We start from the raw sequence: 16,234 nt of genomic DNA on the forward strand, positions 1-16,234 counted from the left end.
GACTATTGCACATCTGAACAGCTGTTCTTTAACAAGCTCCCGAAATGCAGGTATAATTAAAAAAAGATTGAAGGTTTAATCAGTACATGCATATTAACCATGGAAATACGAACATAACTGGTTTGAGTGGCCGTATAAATTTCCACTCTAAGTATTCCAGACTGCTCGCAATGAACGCATGTATGCATTGCGTACCTATTTTTCATTCATGCGCTGGGGTAGCGGGAAAATTTGCATTTTGTCAACACCACTTGTGGAGCAGCTTCTGCGTCGGGTTGCCTGGTCGCTGACATGGGAAGGCTCTTCGAACTGCTGAATACGGAACTGGAAATTTGCACTAACATGCGAGGTACATGATGGTCAGATACAGAATGCTTCGCAACTTAAGTCAAATGAAGTCAACAAGATGGATTTAAGTTGAGAATTTAAGCACACCAAGAAAATTGAATCAGCCATGCTGATGTCCGTGGTTCGCCTCTTTGCATGGTAATGGACTGCAAAAGTTATATCTGTTTTATTTTGACGGTTGTGTATAGTTCTTTGTGAGTTTAAGAAACGTTTTGGACTCTCAAACATATATAAGATGCAGATGGCAATACTGAATTTATAAAAGCATTTGAGCAGCCATGTTGGACTAATCGCTTTGTGAAGAGCTGTGAATATTTATGAACTGGACGTTTTTGAATCAGCAAGCTTTTAAATTTAATCTTCATTTTAAGCTGAAATCACTGATTACAGTTGCTGAGAACGAAATAATTTTGAATCATGCTTTTATCTTTCCATAACTGCAGAAATTCTCTCTTGTTCATTGGCTATTTTCATTGTCAATAAGCGGACAGACACATGAATTTATAATTTATTGTAAAAAACAAATTGACGTCAGATTTTCATGCATCTGGTCTGTTGTTGACAATGAATTTCGTCATAACATTGTCAAAGTAGATCCACAGCTACTTTGACAATGTTATGACAAAATTCATGACTGGTGCATGAAAAACTGATGTCAATTTGTGAATTCCTGATGTATGAATCAAAACATTTAACAATTATTCCATGAAACCGCGTTGGATATGAAGTGATAAATAACCAACGAGCGCGTAGCGCGAGTTGGTTATGATCACTTCATATCCAACAAGGTCGAATGGAATAATTGTTTTAGTATATTCTTAATCGGGTTTTTGCCGCCGATTTTTATTTCAACAATTTTACAGAGCGGAAAATTTTTAAACTTGGCGCACTGTTTTCCATATAAGGTAAAACTCCGACTAATGGCTCATAGTCGGAGTTTTTGAGCCAATCAGAGAGCTAGAAATGCAATAGTCGGAGCTGAGAATATACTAAAAGCTTATATTTTGTTACTTAACCCACCGACTCCTGGAGCTTTTTGCCAAAAATGCATTTTTTGGAGATTTTGGAGATTTTCAGGCTGGATATGGGCCAAATTAGCTCCAATCTGGTCAAGAAGGCCTTTGCAACATGACAGCATGCCTTTCCTTCCACTAGCATCGCGTTTTATGACGTTTTTGATTGGGCATGCGCACAAATCAATTTTGAGATTAGAAAGTGACCTATGACTTTAGGCTTTTCGTTTGGAGCAGCCATGTGTAGTTGCAGGAAATTTTGCTCTGAGTTTTTCACTCAAATTTCTGAGCATTTTCGTGCATATTTCAGGCTCCATTGAGCCGATTACTGTAATCTGGGTATCACTGGAAAGATCTTTTCCTCCTGCAGAACTTGAGTATAGATGATGCCAATTTTGGTCAAATGTGATGACGTAAGAGGTGGATCAAAGCCCAAGTCTTGTCACGGCCGGTTACGGGCGGCTTGGGAGTCAATGGGTTAATATGTAAATTATGAGTCAGTGTTTTATCATCAAGCATAATCTGGACCATTTCCCGAATTTAGGCATTGAATTAATTTCTTTGCCAGTACAATCCATATTTATATGATTTATTGATAAAATGTTTGTTTATTTATTTTGATTTTCCCAGCAGCTTTTTAACTACTTGACAAACAGTGCAACAATAATATTGGAAATTTTTTACTTTCAGGACAAAGTAGGTAAGGGCAAAGTTTATTCCTCTAGGCATAAAGAGATTTATCCATAAATTTATGTAGTTTAGTTTCCATTAGTGTGCATATTTCGTCAGTGCTAGGTAAGAATGTGCATTGAAACATGACATCACTGTAAACTGTTTCTTATTTGACCTTTACCTTTGTACTCTTTGATTTGTGAGCAGAAATCATGTATTTATGAGAAGTACTTTATTTATTATTTATTTGTTTATTTATTTATTTATTTCCTTTCTTAAATAGTTTTTGGGTGATTTCACTGACAATGGAACAACTTCACTCACCACAGCACATAGGTAAGTTGTGATGTGCTTTTTCTTTTATCAGTGTGATGTATCGCTCAGAACTGAGGATCCAATGTTCCAAAGTATTAAACTATGAGAGAGCCACTTGCTTAAGGTTACAGTATACCTTCGGGTCAGCAATTTTTTTCAAATTTGGATTTTTGGGTCAAACTAGTGGTCGAAGAATAATCTCTAATTTCTGAAAAAAAAAATTGAAAAAGGCTAAATATTGGCGGAGAAATGGCGGTTTATGTTTTCACCGGAAGTAAAAGTTTACCTCTTGATTGACAGCCCTATGGCGCGTATACAATCAACCGAGACGATTTTCGCGGGAATTACCTATATGGATGTCACGAATTGACTACTCAGTTGATCAGCATTGTTGTTCTGACTACCCAGCATTTTTGGTATTAGGCGTGTCTCTATTAAGTTATATGTAAACATAGACCACGTTTAAACCATGGACCAGTTCGAAAAAGCGAAAACAGCGAAGAACAAATGAAAATACATCAATGAGTGAAGAAGCGAAAGTTTGCCACGCGGACGAAGCTATAGTTATCGTATAAGGCGGGCAAATATTCGTGGTAAGAGAAAAGAAAGGTTCTGTAAAAATTTCGGAACTTGACAGCAATAACAGGGATGCTGAGTCCGATATCGACGAATCGTCGGACTCATTGAGACCATTTGAAATATTATCCATGCACAGTTGCCCACACACAGTTGCTCTCTGCGCTTTCTTTTGTTTGTTTCCTTCGCTCAGCCACTCTAGCGTTCGTATCCTTTTTAGTCTTCCCCATTTTGCCAGACCAGCTTCAAGAAAAACCGAGCTACAGAAAAATTATCTCTCTGCCTTCGGTTCCTTGAGCGCATTGCTAAACACAAGAGTTTTTTAGCGATTCGCGCGTAAATTTCACCAGGAGGTTAACGGTAGTAAACTTTCCCTGCACTGATTGGCTTAGTTATCTGAGAACCCAGTTGAAGGCGTTTGTGGGCGGAGTTTGTTTGCGAAGCATAAAATTTTTCTTAGCGCTGTTTTCTCGAATAAATTTTTTCACTTGAAGTAGACACTTTAAAGAGCTATAACTCAAAGGGATTTTGTTCAATTGCTCTTAAATTTGGACAGTGGCTAGTTTAACATATAAACTACAAAAGTGTGTCTGGGAATTGTTAATTTCGAGATACTTTTTCTTTGAGAGCGATTTTTGTACGATCACTCCACATTTTTTTAATCCTATTTCGAAAATGTTCTGTAACTTTTTACTGCAATTGAATATGCCAAAACGCAGACACTCTTTTTAAGCGCTTTGGGCCCTGAAACCGAGGAAAAAATTAAATTGGCGAAAAACGAAATTCGCTTTGACTTGTAGCTTTCGAAAGGTGATTCGGGCGCTCGCATTTAGTGGTCGTGAAAAATTCGACAATTCATTTTCTTTCAAAATTCATGGTATGGTTTGATAGCCAGCTCCATAAGCTTTAATTTGATATGGGGGTTTAGGTATCTACAGCTTAAACTGCACGCGCTACATCGCTTGCGCGCGAGACACCCCTGAAGGTATACTGTAACCTTAAGCAGTTCTCTAAAATGGGTGGGCTAAAAGAAAGATGCTTCAGGCTTAAGGGTGCTCCCTGTATGAAAGTCTTGTAACTTGATAGAAAACATACATGGAGCCCTAGCAGTGGCCTAGTATTGCAAACCAATTTGATCACCCATTGTGCACTGTTCTTGCAAAGTGAACAATAAAGTCATTTTACTCTCACAGTGCCTCTGTCGACCAACCAAAAGTATATTTGTGTACCAGTAAATTGTGGGGGCAGCCAGACAGAATACTCACTCAGGGCGTAAGCTGTGATAGACTATAAGAGTCTCCCATCCAGGGTTGGGAGAGGGGGCAGGGGTAGGAAGGAATACATGTAATATTATTGTTTACCCCATGCTGTAGGAGCATAATATAGTAGGCAATGTGGACCATTTTGGTTGGCTTGCAAACTTTTAACCTTATTTGAAGCACAATAATTATTTCTATTATTTTGGTGGGAAACATTCCAGATATCTCCAAAAATTGGCGCCAGAAAGGATCCCCAACTGGAAATGATCTCAGAGCAGAAAATTAATAACTTCCAAATTGGAGGGCAAAATTACATGGAGTGATCTCAAACTTCAAAATGATCCCTGATTTGGACAGCAAATGATGCTAGATGGCATAGAAGCTCTTGACAAAATTAAAGTGGAGCCTTGAAAATCATTTGCAAGTCTACATTTTAAATATTAAATCTGATTTTTAATAATTAAATTCTGTTTGTTTGGGACTAACATTTTCAAACTTGCAACTAACTTTTCAGAAGAGGTCATAACATTGCAACTTCATATATTCTTTTTTAATTTCAAGCCCTGCCAAATGCAAGGAAGAATCCTCAGAAAAACAAGAAGAATTGGGCTCCTTAGAACAATCTGCCTGAGTATCACCAAGCCTTCCTTTAGGGATAGGTTAGGGGAGGGGACGAGAAAAGGAGGAAGGCCTGACATATATTGGACATCATTCAAGTATATCTATATATGCATTTCTGGTCTGGGAATCATTTCTGGTGCTGCACAGATTTCATTATGTTCTGATACCGGGCAAAAGAATATTTATCAAATTATTTTATTTGTTTTCTCAAGAGCTTCTGCATTTTTTTGGTTGATGTTACTGAAGATTACTATATCGATGGTACAAGTCTCAAAAGCAGGAATGGAACAGAAACTCTATGCATCATAGTTTGGTGAGTTCAGTTTTCCTTGTTAGCAATAAACATGACTGTATTCTTTGTTAGCAGTACTCTGTGGCTGGCTACATACTGGCAAACATACAATACTATTGGCTACACTGCCTTAATTTATAATTGGTTGATAGATTGCTTTTGCTCACTTGATCATGGACGTTTTTTTTCTAAAGTACATGTACATGTATTAAAAAGTTTGTCAATAAGGCAGTTTTATTGATATTTCCAGCTCAGTAGATTCACTATGGGGGACATCTAGAATTTCTATTACTTCTATAAATATAATGCTTATCCTTGATTTCTTTGTGCTTGTCTCTCACTCCCTAAACTTGAGCTTGTCTGAATCTAATAATTTGCAATAAAAATTATGGTTTTGTTTACACGATAGCACAAAACAACATTATCCTGGATGTCTCATCAGTGCACAGCACATTAAGTGTTAAAAAGCACTTTTAAACTACTTTTTCATCCAATGGGGGAAATGTAAGGGTGGGATGGGCAGATTTGTGTTGTTTCAAAGCAAAGTGACAGTAGGTGGTCATTGTGGAGTCAGTTACTTCAAGGAAAGTTTGGGCTGAGGTATTTTCTTAAATGATGACCAGTCATGCCAATCAGACTAACTGGATAGCTTTTCATAACCAAACTTTTCATGTACATCGTAAGGGAGCCTTGGATTTTTGTGAATTGAAAATAGTTTTGTTTCATCAGCACCAGTATTTTACCATAGCAACCATGATAACACATTGTTTTTGTACAGGATCAATTTTAATAAACGAGAATTTCTTCAATCTTACTTAAGTTGGAATAAGACTAAAGTAGAGTCAGTGTAGTAAGAAAAATTGTTCATGTGGTATTTTTAGATGAAAGAGCTACACTTTGAATGTAAAATTGCCTTCCTAATCATTTTTCGAACCCTCTAACTAGTTCTGGAGAGAGCTGTTATATAGCTGTTTAGCTGTTTGTTTTCAATATTGATTAAGTATAATTTATTGCAGTCATACTAGAGGAAAAGCTAAGAAAGGAAATGATGTGATAGGTTTCCTAAATTTGCCATTAGAAAATATCTCTCATGATGATATCCAGTTGAAACCTAGTCAAGGTCCATGTCAGACCCAAGCCCCAGACAGTGAGCTCGCCAACTCACAGGAGAGAACGATCAAATAAAATTTTATAATTTAATGACCACTGTTTGCAACAACATAACACTTAACCTACACTACAATTGAAGTATTTTGAGATGTCTTGCATACCAAATTGTTTAGATAAATTTCAGATTAAGTCGCAATGCTTGGCAGCTTTTACTTTATATTTATTGATATTAAAAAAGCTCTTTCCCTATCCCTGGTTAACCCAGGACTGATCAAAACCCAATTTCTGGTTACAATACCAATAATATATTATCAAGCAAGCAGGTGACAAGAATAAAGTAAGAAAATCATCAGTTAATGGATACAGTGTCTTGTCTTGATCCACCATCAAATTCTCAGAACTAGTACACGTTTTGATAGAGCTGTATGGCTCTCATTACTGAGGAGAATTTTAAAACATTTTGAAGTTGATATAAAACCAGTTGTAGGTGGCGTTTTGGATTCTCTACAAGATAAGTTTGTAATTTTGAATATATCTGTATGGCGTTTCTAGAGTTAATGCTGTCGGTCAGAAATGTAGAATCTCAATAACTGTTTCTCACAACATTAACTGTACACTGTATGCAAAAGTTATTATTTTAACAAACAGCTGGTTACAAAAGCTTGAATGTTTTTAAGGACAGTGCCTCCTTATGTTAGTGCCCACACGTTCTGCGCATCACACAAGGCATGGATTATATGCCACACATTTGCTAGGGTTGAAACTGGTGGAATCAACTACATGTAAGCTACCAAGTGTACAACTAAAATATCAGAAAACATTTTCCTTCTGTGACCAAATCAAGTTTAATGAAAATGTGCTAAAACAAGAAACACCAGGATAGCAGCTGGCATATTGCAAACTGTTGTGAAGTGAAGAAAACGATTGCCTGCTAAACTTGAGGCTGTAATCAGCTAATTTCATGCCAATGTACAGCACAAGAAAACAAGGCACCCAGGTGCAATGAGCTATTAACAAAGTATACATAATTTATACATTACATAGCTGTATGAAGGCATGATGGATCATTGCAGTTATACACACAACTTAAGCAGTTGTAAATTAAAGCCTGAGAAAAATTCAGGCCTGAACGGGATTCAAACCCGTGACCTCTGCGGTACCAGTGCAGTGCTCTACCAACTTAGCTATCAAGCCATCTGGGAGCTGATCACATTGTGAGTTCGTAATATACCCGTAGATGGTGAAGAATACAAGTGAATACCGGTATATGAAAGGTCATATATTTGAACTGTAGAGAAAGATATGAAGGCATGATTGATCATTAATGTTATACACATAACTTAACCAGTTTTGAAATTAAAGGCTGAATTTTTTTCAGGTTTTAATTTCACAACTGCTTAAGTTGTGTGTATAACTGCAATAATCAATCACGCCTTCATATCTTTCTCCGCATTTCAAATATATGATCTTTCATATACATGTATTGCACAATTATTGCGAGGGATGCAAGTCTTTGATTTATTGGGTAGGTGACAGGAAAAATGTCGCAGACTATGAAAACGATTTCAAAAAGATGAAACCAACTAGTTTAACTTTTAAGCCTATTGAACATGTGATTAACTTGTTGTGTGCAAGAGCTATGTAGGCTGTATTTTTTTGCTAAACAGAGAGAGATTAATGTTGCTGTTGTTACGATTATTTTTTTGTTATTAAAAGTTACATAGGAAAGGTGATTTTGTGTCACCACTTGCTATGCATTTTAAAGATTTCTATAAACATTATTGCTTTTGTGTACGTAAAGGCGAATTCTAAGGAAATCTGTGAAGACAAATTTTTGTTCTTCTTTTTAGAAAATATGTTGATGTCAGCATTTTTGTTCCCCACTTTTGTTTTTTTCACTTTTCTTCTGAGATTCCCATAGGCTTATAGCCCTTGTTGGAATCTTCTATTTCCACTAGTTCTACCTGTTCAGTTTTTTTTTTTCGTGGCTTTATTTCGGGCAAAGACCTTTGCATCTAGCAGGCACCATTCTTAGGAGAATGAAAACAACTGTTCTATATTTTCTGCTCAAAATAATTTGATCAGTTGTTATGCTTTTGACATAAGACTGTTGAAAATTACCTGGATGTAAAAATGACTCTGTCTTGTTTGTTATTGTTAAAAGGGCATTCTGAAAGTCGTGATTATTTTTCAAGACTGTTGGATTCTCTGCTGTCAGGTAGTTGCACTCGAGTTTAGACTTCAACTAGCACCTTTTAAACAATAAAGGGACTGTCGGTTTGCTAATGTACCAGAAATGTCAAATGTTAGTTTATTAAATACACCAGAAAAGAAAGGAAAGACTTCACACAGATTACAAACAACAAAGTATACAGTTGGAGAAAAATCTTTAATCAAGGGGTTATCTGTCACCAGTTTCATGCAGCTAACGTAACAATGGCAACTAGTACAAGTGCATATGAATGATTCTTTTAGAGAAATTGTCTTCATTTATCACCAAGTTCTCAGAACAATAATTATGAAAGGAAAAGAAAGGCAACTTGTAGAGATTGATCAAAGTGGTGTACATGTACATAGCGGCCAGTCCTTATATAAAGGACAAGCATGATCTTAGAGAATATACTTGTACTGTCTTGATTTATAACTTTCATCAAAGGAATGTATGAGACTCGTTGGGAGAATTGATATTTTAACCTTGGGACTGAATAGCATATGGCTAGATGCAAATAGAAATAGATTTTAGCTGTACAAATTACTCTGAAGCTTGTACCATTAACATGTTTTTCGACCTTTTTTCTTTCAGGTTGAAATAAAACGTGACGAGTTCAAGAAAGGAGGAAAAAACAGGAAAAGTGTATTTTAAATAAAAATTTGCTCTTTACAAGCGAAAAAAATAAAAACATTTAAGTCCATCGGCGCGAAAATTGTCTTGGGATTAAAAAGTTGCGCTTTTAAAGCGACCGTAAAAAGAAACTAGTAAGTCTTTTACGTAATATTATTTTTTGGTTATTGCGCTTTTAAAGGGGACCAAAACAAAGTCGGAAAAACGCTAAGTCTTTTTGCGGAAAAATTGTCCTCAGGAAAGAAAGTCTGTGCATTTGAATGGTGTCTGGTTCCGAGTCAAAAATATACTGTCTTTTGGCGGGAAAAGTTTTCTCGGTTAAAATACTGCGCTTTTAAAAGAAACCAAAAAAAGTCGAAAAAAATAAACTAAGTCTTTTGGCGGGAAAATTGTCCTTAGGAAAAAAAGTCTGTGCTTTTGAATGGTGTCTGGTTTTGAGTCAAAAATATACTAAGTCTTTTGGCGGGAAAAATCTTGCCTTGTGCAACCGATTTGTCCCATCAAAATTCAAAGTATATGTTTGTTTTCTGGCTAGACTCTGTTCAAAATCGCAGAATTTTTTTTCTTTTTGGCAACCCTACATAGTCAAAAAATAGTAAAAGAGATAGCCTACATTCCGACTAGTTTCCAGGCCCCTTTTAAAAGCGCAAATATTTTTTTACTTATTTGTATGCAATGAAAGACAATAAACAAAAGAAACAATAGTGGTTGTAAATGTTTTTATTGTTTATTCAATATCCTTCACTAATTACAACACCTTCGATAAGAAGTAACGTTATTTACAATGGGCGAGGTGCAAGTGATCATAGAACACTTAAAATTACTAAGTGTGGATATCACAACTACTTTCTTGATTAACCAATACAAAATGTGAAAAACATTTCGATGAGCATTGGCATTTTAAAACATTTTTCAAATTAGAAATTTCCAACTAAGAGAAATGAATAATTCGTGAATGCAAAACTTGGAACACAAAAATAAGACGATGATAAAGACAATTACTGCTGTCAAAAAACAGCCTAATAAACTATGTCAACAAAACACACGCTTTGCATGTTTTGATTGCAAGGTCTATTACGCAAGTTGTACGAGTTTCTTGATTAATTTAAGAAATAAAAAATTGTTTGATTCATGGGAAACCGTCTCTAAAACGCTTAAGATTTATCAAATCTTTTTACTGAAACTTGACCTCCCTTGTTGAAGGGAAATGCTTGCTAATTTGCAGAGTTTGCAAAATTTAGGTTAAGGCACTTGTTAATGATTTTGCAAGGTTCTAGACAATTAGTTCCTGATGAAAACTAATACTGGTTCTTGTTTACTTTCGATTTCTGGTCCCTCGATATTTCAATTTGTTCAGTGGTTTTGCGAAAACTTCTGATGATTGAATTTTGCCGTTTAACGAGGAGTCTCAAAGGCGGAATGATTGTTCAGTACCAGCCGCCATTAAATTACTGTTACTACCTCTAGTATTAATCTTTGACTATCTTGCCCTGTCCTCCGGAGTTGAGTTCGTACAGACTTCTGTCTTCCCTCTCCTAGATTGTGATCCACACCATTCAGCAATAAGTATTCACGCTGAAAGAGAGGAAATGTGCGTGTTAAAATCTGAGGAAATGAAACTTGTTTACAATTAAAGAAGCTGTAACAAAGCATGCGGCAATTTGCTTTGTCTCTGTATTGATTGTCAGGAATTATATGTGAAATTGATTTACTATCTGTGGTACTTTCGTCATTAACTTTCAAACTGAAGTTTGGCCTTTCCAAGGAGGCAGGGAAGTTGTGTGATAACAATACTTTGTCACTTCTTTGTTGCATTAGTTAAATTAGCTTCCTTATTCTCCGCACTGGTAAACTGACTGATGTATTGATATTGCCAGGAGAAGTGAGATGTTGATCATATTACAGACAAGTTAACTAAGAAGCAGGATAATTTAGAAATCAAACGAGGGTTTCGCGACTGCGCACCCATCTCTATCAGGCGCGAAACGAATAAAATTGAAAACAAAAAAGACGAACAAATAAATTAAAAAAAAATCCCTGAAAACAACTTTAAAAGCTTCAAATACAATTACCGCAAGCGAAGAGCAAAAGACTCTACACATGACTTTATGTTGTCCTTCGTTGGTGAAAACTTTTTGAAAAACAAAAATAATTAAAATCAACTTCGACACCTAATTTGAATTTTAGTTTAGCACGTGAAAACAGGACCTTTTTGAAATTATTGTATTTTTGCAAATTCTATATCCACTGTCAACATAAACCCTTGACGTTTTTTCAACTTTCCTTCCCTGTCCTCATTAAAATGTCTGAACTTTTCTGTGAGTTTGAATTTGGCGGGTTTCTGCCACATAAACACGCGTGCTAATTATCATAATATTGCGTCAAAGTTCTACATTCTTTAGCATTTTGCATATTTCTTTTTTAAAAACCGGAATATTTCAACAAACGTTTTTGGGTTGGGTTGAGAAACATTATAGGAAAGAAAACCCGCGAAACTTTTATCATTCATTGACGACTAATTTTCAGCTTTTTATCACGTTCACTATTAGTTAATGAGCCGTCTGGCTGGTCTTCCCTGGGAATCCCCTTTCATTTGCTAAAGATTTGTTTACATTCCGATCATACCATTGCACGTAACAAATTTTGTTCATAAAATGTCAAAGCGCAGTAGAAGTTGAAATTGCTCTTTTGATAAAATAAACACCATGTCCTGTAAGTTCCTCAAAATTCTAATCATCAGTAATCAGTGATCTGTAATTTTAACTTGCCGCTCTCTCCGTGCCAATTCGAGTATGCGGAAAAATAGTTTTGAGTTTGCTATAGTCTAAAACTTTTTTTCAAGATTGTACCTACATTACTTACACCATTGAAATGCGAAATGAAAAATTAACACTCTTTCTGGCGAGTGAGCCAAATACAATATAATGCTGTCCTTTCCAATAACTAACTGCTGACCGAAAGCAAACCTGAGTGAAATTAACCACAAGCAAACAATACATTTGGCGTACTGCGTTCTACAAAAACCTTCCATTTTTTTCAGGAAATCTTTAGCAAATTGAAACGCCTTTTCAGTAGTCCTTGTTTAGCAGTGTAAATAAAAAGGAAGGTTCCGGTTGACAGCCAGCTACCTTTGAAAACACGATGTCAAAAACTGACAAGCTCATTACAAATCCAATCATCTCTCCTCCAATGCGTTTTGCTGCCTCGTGAGATTTTGCACGATCAGCATGCAAATAGGTTCCTAGAAAAAAAATAATAAACTGAGTTGAATATTTTTTTTTGCCAAAAAATTCTGGCCCAGTCGCATGGATTTTGCATCTTTGGTTTTTGATTTATCTGCACACTTCATAGTATTTTTGAAAGGCGGGAATCAAATATTATAAGTTACAAAGAGAAAAGAAGTTTTTCTTTCTTGTGCCTTCCAAAACGTAAAATGTGCATCGCTGTTGTTTAATAACGTAGTTAGCATCTTTTACGAAGCAATAATAGCGAAAAGAGACAAAAAAATTGCCCCTGTACCCCAGTCTCGCATATTTTCTACGTGTCCCAGTTTGTCCCTGGTAGGTGAAGCAAATATCAGGAGAGTAAGATTACATGGAGGTAATTGGCATGCCTTCCAAAGGTCACCCTGCCTTCAAGCGTGTGACCCCTACAGCCAGGGAGCCCCTCCCCTTAAACCAACCTCACTTCTCGTGTAAACAGTTCGCTGCTATTTATATTGAAATGTGTGAAAAGCTTTCTCGCCGGGGGCAGAGGGGAAGGGGAAAGAATCGGTATTGAGGGAAGCCATCTAACCAGGGAGAAAATGTTTTCGTCGTAAACAGACTATCATGTTTCACGTGGCTGTCATGTTTCACGTGAAGTTGTAGCGTGATTTGATTCTTGTTTATGTCAGCATGCGATCTTATAAAAGTGTTACCAAGCCATACTTTGACCAGTACAAACAAAAACATGCCTCGAAATACCTACCATAAAATAGCATCAAAAGCCCTGCTGCTCAAGCGTGATGTTGAGTTATCAAGTGACAATTGGAGGTTTCTTTGCAAACTTTGTTTTGCCTTGAAAAGGAAAACAAAAAAACGGAAAATAAGCCTAATGACTAAAATCAGTGGTGCCCTATTTGTTATAGACAACAAAAATAACACTGACAAACAAAAGTTTTAAAACCACGACAAACAAACACACTTAAACTAACTACACAATTATGCTTACCTGTTCGACACGTCTTTGGTTAAGGCAGCAAGTGAAGACCTATCAGAAATAAGTGGTTGTGACAATGCAGCCATTTCTTTCGATCCTCTTGCATAGCAGGCCTAAAGTGCAAAAATACATTGAAATATAAATAAAACTTAAAACACAGTGAGCCTCAAAATAAAGAGCACGCAAATTATATTTGTATCAAACACTGATTGTTCACTCGCGAGTCTAGAATTTATGGTTTAAATAATGGGGGCTGCGAACTTGTTGGAGGAATTCAAAATACCCACTGTGGACCTCGGCTTTAAATTTTACGTAGCCCAAAGTTAGTCGTAAAACGAAATTTAGATCATGTTCGCCTCGAGGAAAATGAAATGTTCCGCAAGCGTTTCAGTGATCGAGCGCTTACTGACTTTTAGTTTAAACACAAAAAAAGATTGTGCCTATATTCAAGGTAAAGATAGAAAAAAGTCTTGACAAAACTAATGTTCAAACTTAAACGATAGTGGTGATAAAAGTTGCCACCAACCCGAAAGTATTCCACTGGAAGACTTCACAGCAGAAGAAGGACAGAGCAAGTCGGACTGAACCTCCAGGATTAAACACGTGCAGCTTCTGTGTGCGTTAAATCATCAGTAGAGGTTGAACATATCGTTGTTTCGGTCCAAAATATCGCCTCTTGTTTAGGAAGCGTATTTGTCTCTCATTACATCGTAACTTTCTGTTTTTTTTTTATAAACTTTGCGGGGCAAAACTCTCTATGTTTCGCAGCATAAACGGAGCAAGAACTCCACGAAGGTGATGGCAAACTGACCTTGTGATGAATAAATTATCAAAGTCAGCGTGCGCTTTTGGAAATAATTTGAGCTAATTTGAAATGTAAATTTGCAGCGTTGATCGGTTTCCCGCCAGTTTGTTACACTTCTTAGTAAGTTATTTTTTTATTATCATAAGAGTAATTTTTAGGAGATGAACTCAATTGTAACTTAAAGAAAAAAACCACCATGAAGTCTTCATCAGGAGGGAAACGGTTTAATTTTGTCTAGTTTTTCCCGGTTGTGGAAGATCTGCAAAGCTGAAGAATGCCGTGACAGGGTTTCAAAGAGACGAGGTGGGATTCTTTGGAGATGAGAAAGAATATTACAAGACCTTTAGCTTTGAAAATATCAAAGAGTACCAGAGAAGCAGTGAAATTAAAGGAGGCGACAAATTAAAGGTTACTCTTAAACATGAAAATTCGCCCGGAAAGAACTAAAACTATTGTTATCTTATCTTCAAGAACAAATTCAAGAACGAAGTGTGCTTCGGTACTTCGGTTTGTTGCTTTGAGTCGTTTATGAGCTTAAGAAATATCATAAAAGTTTCACCGTTTATTTTATTTCCAGGTCACGCTTTAATTCCTGTGTCATTTACACTATGTGCTTGTTTTATTGGCCTCTTATCACGGGAAGACGATGTATTCCTAAATTTGCTTCGTAGGGAAGGTGTCACATACACTGGTAAGTAAAAATGAGAGCATGAGTAGAGGAGTCATATTTAGATCTGTCATACAAGATTACTGAATCATGTCTTACTCCTGATGGGAACAGTCCTTAGAAAAACCAACCCAAAGATCGTCTCACCGTTTCTTGGCTCGTATCAATTTTGAAGTAATTGCAAATTTCTTTCGTCATTTCAATAGAAAAAAAGGGAGGAACTTCGAGGGACTGATGAGTAATCATGAGTTCACACAGTCATAAACTATTGGTTGATACAACGACACTTTCCGCACAGCCTCTTGTATTGCGGGTTCTTGCGATGTCAAATTTCAATAAGAGTCCACTTTGGTTGAGCGTACGACTTAGAAACTATTATATTTTGAGGTTGGTATTTGTCCTCTTAATTATATAGCAGTCAGTTAATCAAGTATTGTCAGCACAGCTATTATCCTTCAATTTCTGAAAACCAATTTGGGATTTAATTTGGACAGTTTTCAATAATTAAGGACTGAGTAAAAACGCAGAAACTGTCCAATTTGGGAAAAATAGGACAGTTTGTCTCAGCCAATCAAATTTAAAAGCTTTTAACCTTCCGAAGATTATCGAAGGCCACACGAAACCTTCCGAAGATTTCTGAAGATCGCCCGAACACTCCCGAAGATTTCCGAAGATCCCCCGAAACTTCCGAAGATTTCCGAAGATCACCCGAACAATTCCAAAGACTTCCGAAGAACACGCGAACATTTCCGAAGATTTTCGAATATCACCCGAACTTCTCCGAAGATTTCCAAAGATCACTAGAGTACTTCCGAAGGTCGTCCGAACACTTCCGAGGATTTCCGAAGATCACCCGAACACTTCCCAGGATTTTTCCGAAGACAATCTCCGGCGATCACCGAAGATCACCGGATATTTTCGAAGCTTTCCCAAGTTTCGGAAGATCGAGGGCCCAGTCTGTTTTTCTTCAGAGACAGTTACTGTAGTTTTCCTTGCAAATCTGTATTACCTCACGAGCTATATAATTAATAAGTAACAGGACTACATGCTTGTCCAATTTGAAAATAATTGGATTCAAAAAATTCCTCTGACAGCCAAATTGGACTTGGCCTGCGGCCTCGTCCAAGTTTGGCTGTCCTCGGAATTTTTTTTTTCATCCAATTATTTCCAGATTGGACAGCATGTAGTCCTATAACATATACTAAGAATTCACTGAGATATAGTAGACGCTTTCGCTTTTCACCGTGTGCCAAATATCGCCGCCGAATCGTTAGTGAACGTGACCCAAATTTTAGCCATTCTCACAGAGCGGATTGTTTTACAAAAGAGCTGCAGTTTCTGTCCGAAGTAAAACATGTTTCCGATAGTTTTTTGTACTTTTATTAATGTTAAGTTTAATTAAAACCAATCGGAGTAACAATTGTCTCGAGGTCTCGCGAAGTCCAATTAAAATTTCGGTCAGAAGCGAAGTTCTGCTAATAATTTCACTTTGTTTTTACTTTCTTCGATTATAA

General features: G+C 36.6%; 2 long non-coding RNA genes across 6 annotated transcripts; one reads left to right on the top strand and one right to left on the bottom strand.

Moving 5' to 3' along the window:
• Positions 1–239: 239 nt before the first annotated feature.
• LOC110062854 (uncharacterized) lies at positions 240–9,752 on the top strand. Of its 3 annotated transcripts, none has more exons than XR_016208791.1 (5): positions 240–349; positions 1,992–2,061; positions 2,317–2,369; positions 5,017–5,117; positions 9,010–9,752. It is a non-coding gene; the product is annotated as an uncharacterized LOC110062854 (long non-coding RNA). The 3 variants fall into 3 exon arrangements; XR_016208790.1 differs by having other exon boundaries at positions 1,995–2,061; XR_016208792.1 differs by lacking the exon at positions 240–349 and adding an exon at positions 359–486 and having other exon boundaries at positions 1,995–2,061.
• Positions 9,751–14,278, bottom strand: LOC149109688 (uncharacterized). 3 transcript variants are annotated; one of them, XR_016208788.1, is made up of 5 exons: positions 13,775–14,278; positions 13,261–13,299; positions 13,018–13,106; positions 12,177–12,289; positions 9,751–10,623 (listed from the first exon to the last, which is right to left on the bottom strand). It is a non-coding gene; the product is annotated as an uncharacterized LOC149109688 (long non-coding RNA). The 3 variants fall into 3 exon arrangements; XR_016208787.1 differs by having other exon boundaries at positions 13,261–13,361; XR_016208789.1 differs by lacking the exon at positions 12,177–12,289 and having other exon boundaries at positions 13,261–13,361; positions 13,775–14,276.
• Between the last annotated feature and the right edge of the window lie 1,956 nt (positions 14,279–16,234).

Source organism: Orbicella faveolata, unplaced genomic scaffold (assembly GCF_042242905.1).
Source record: "Orbicella faveolata isolate gen_17 unplaced genomic scaffold, um_ofav_v1 contig_25, whole genome shotgun sequence".
Classification (NCBI taxonomy): domain Eukaryota; kingdom Metazoa; phylum Cnidaria; class Anthozoa; order Scleractinia; family Merulinidae; genus Orbicella; species Orbicella faveolata.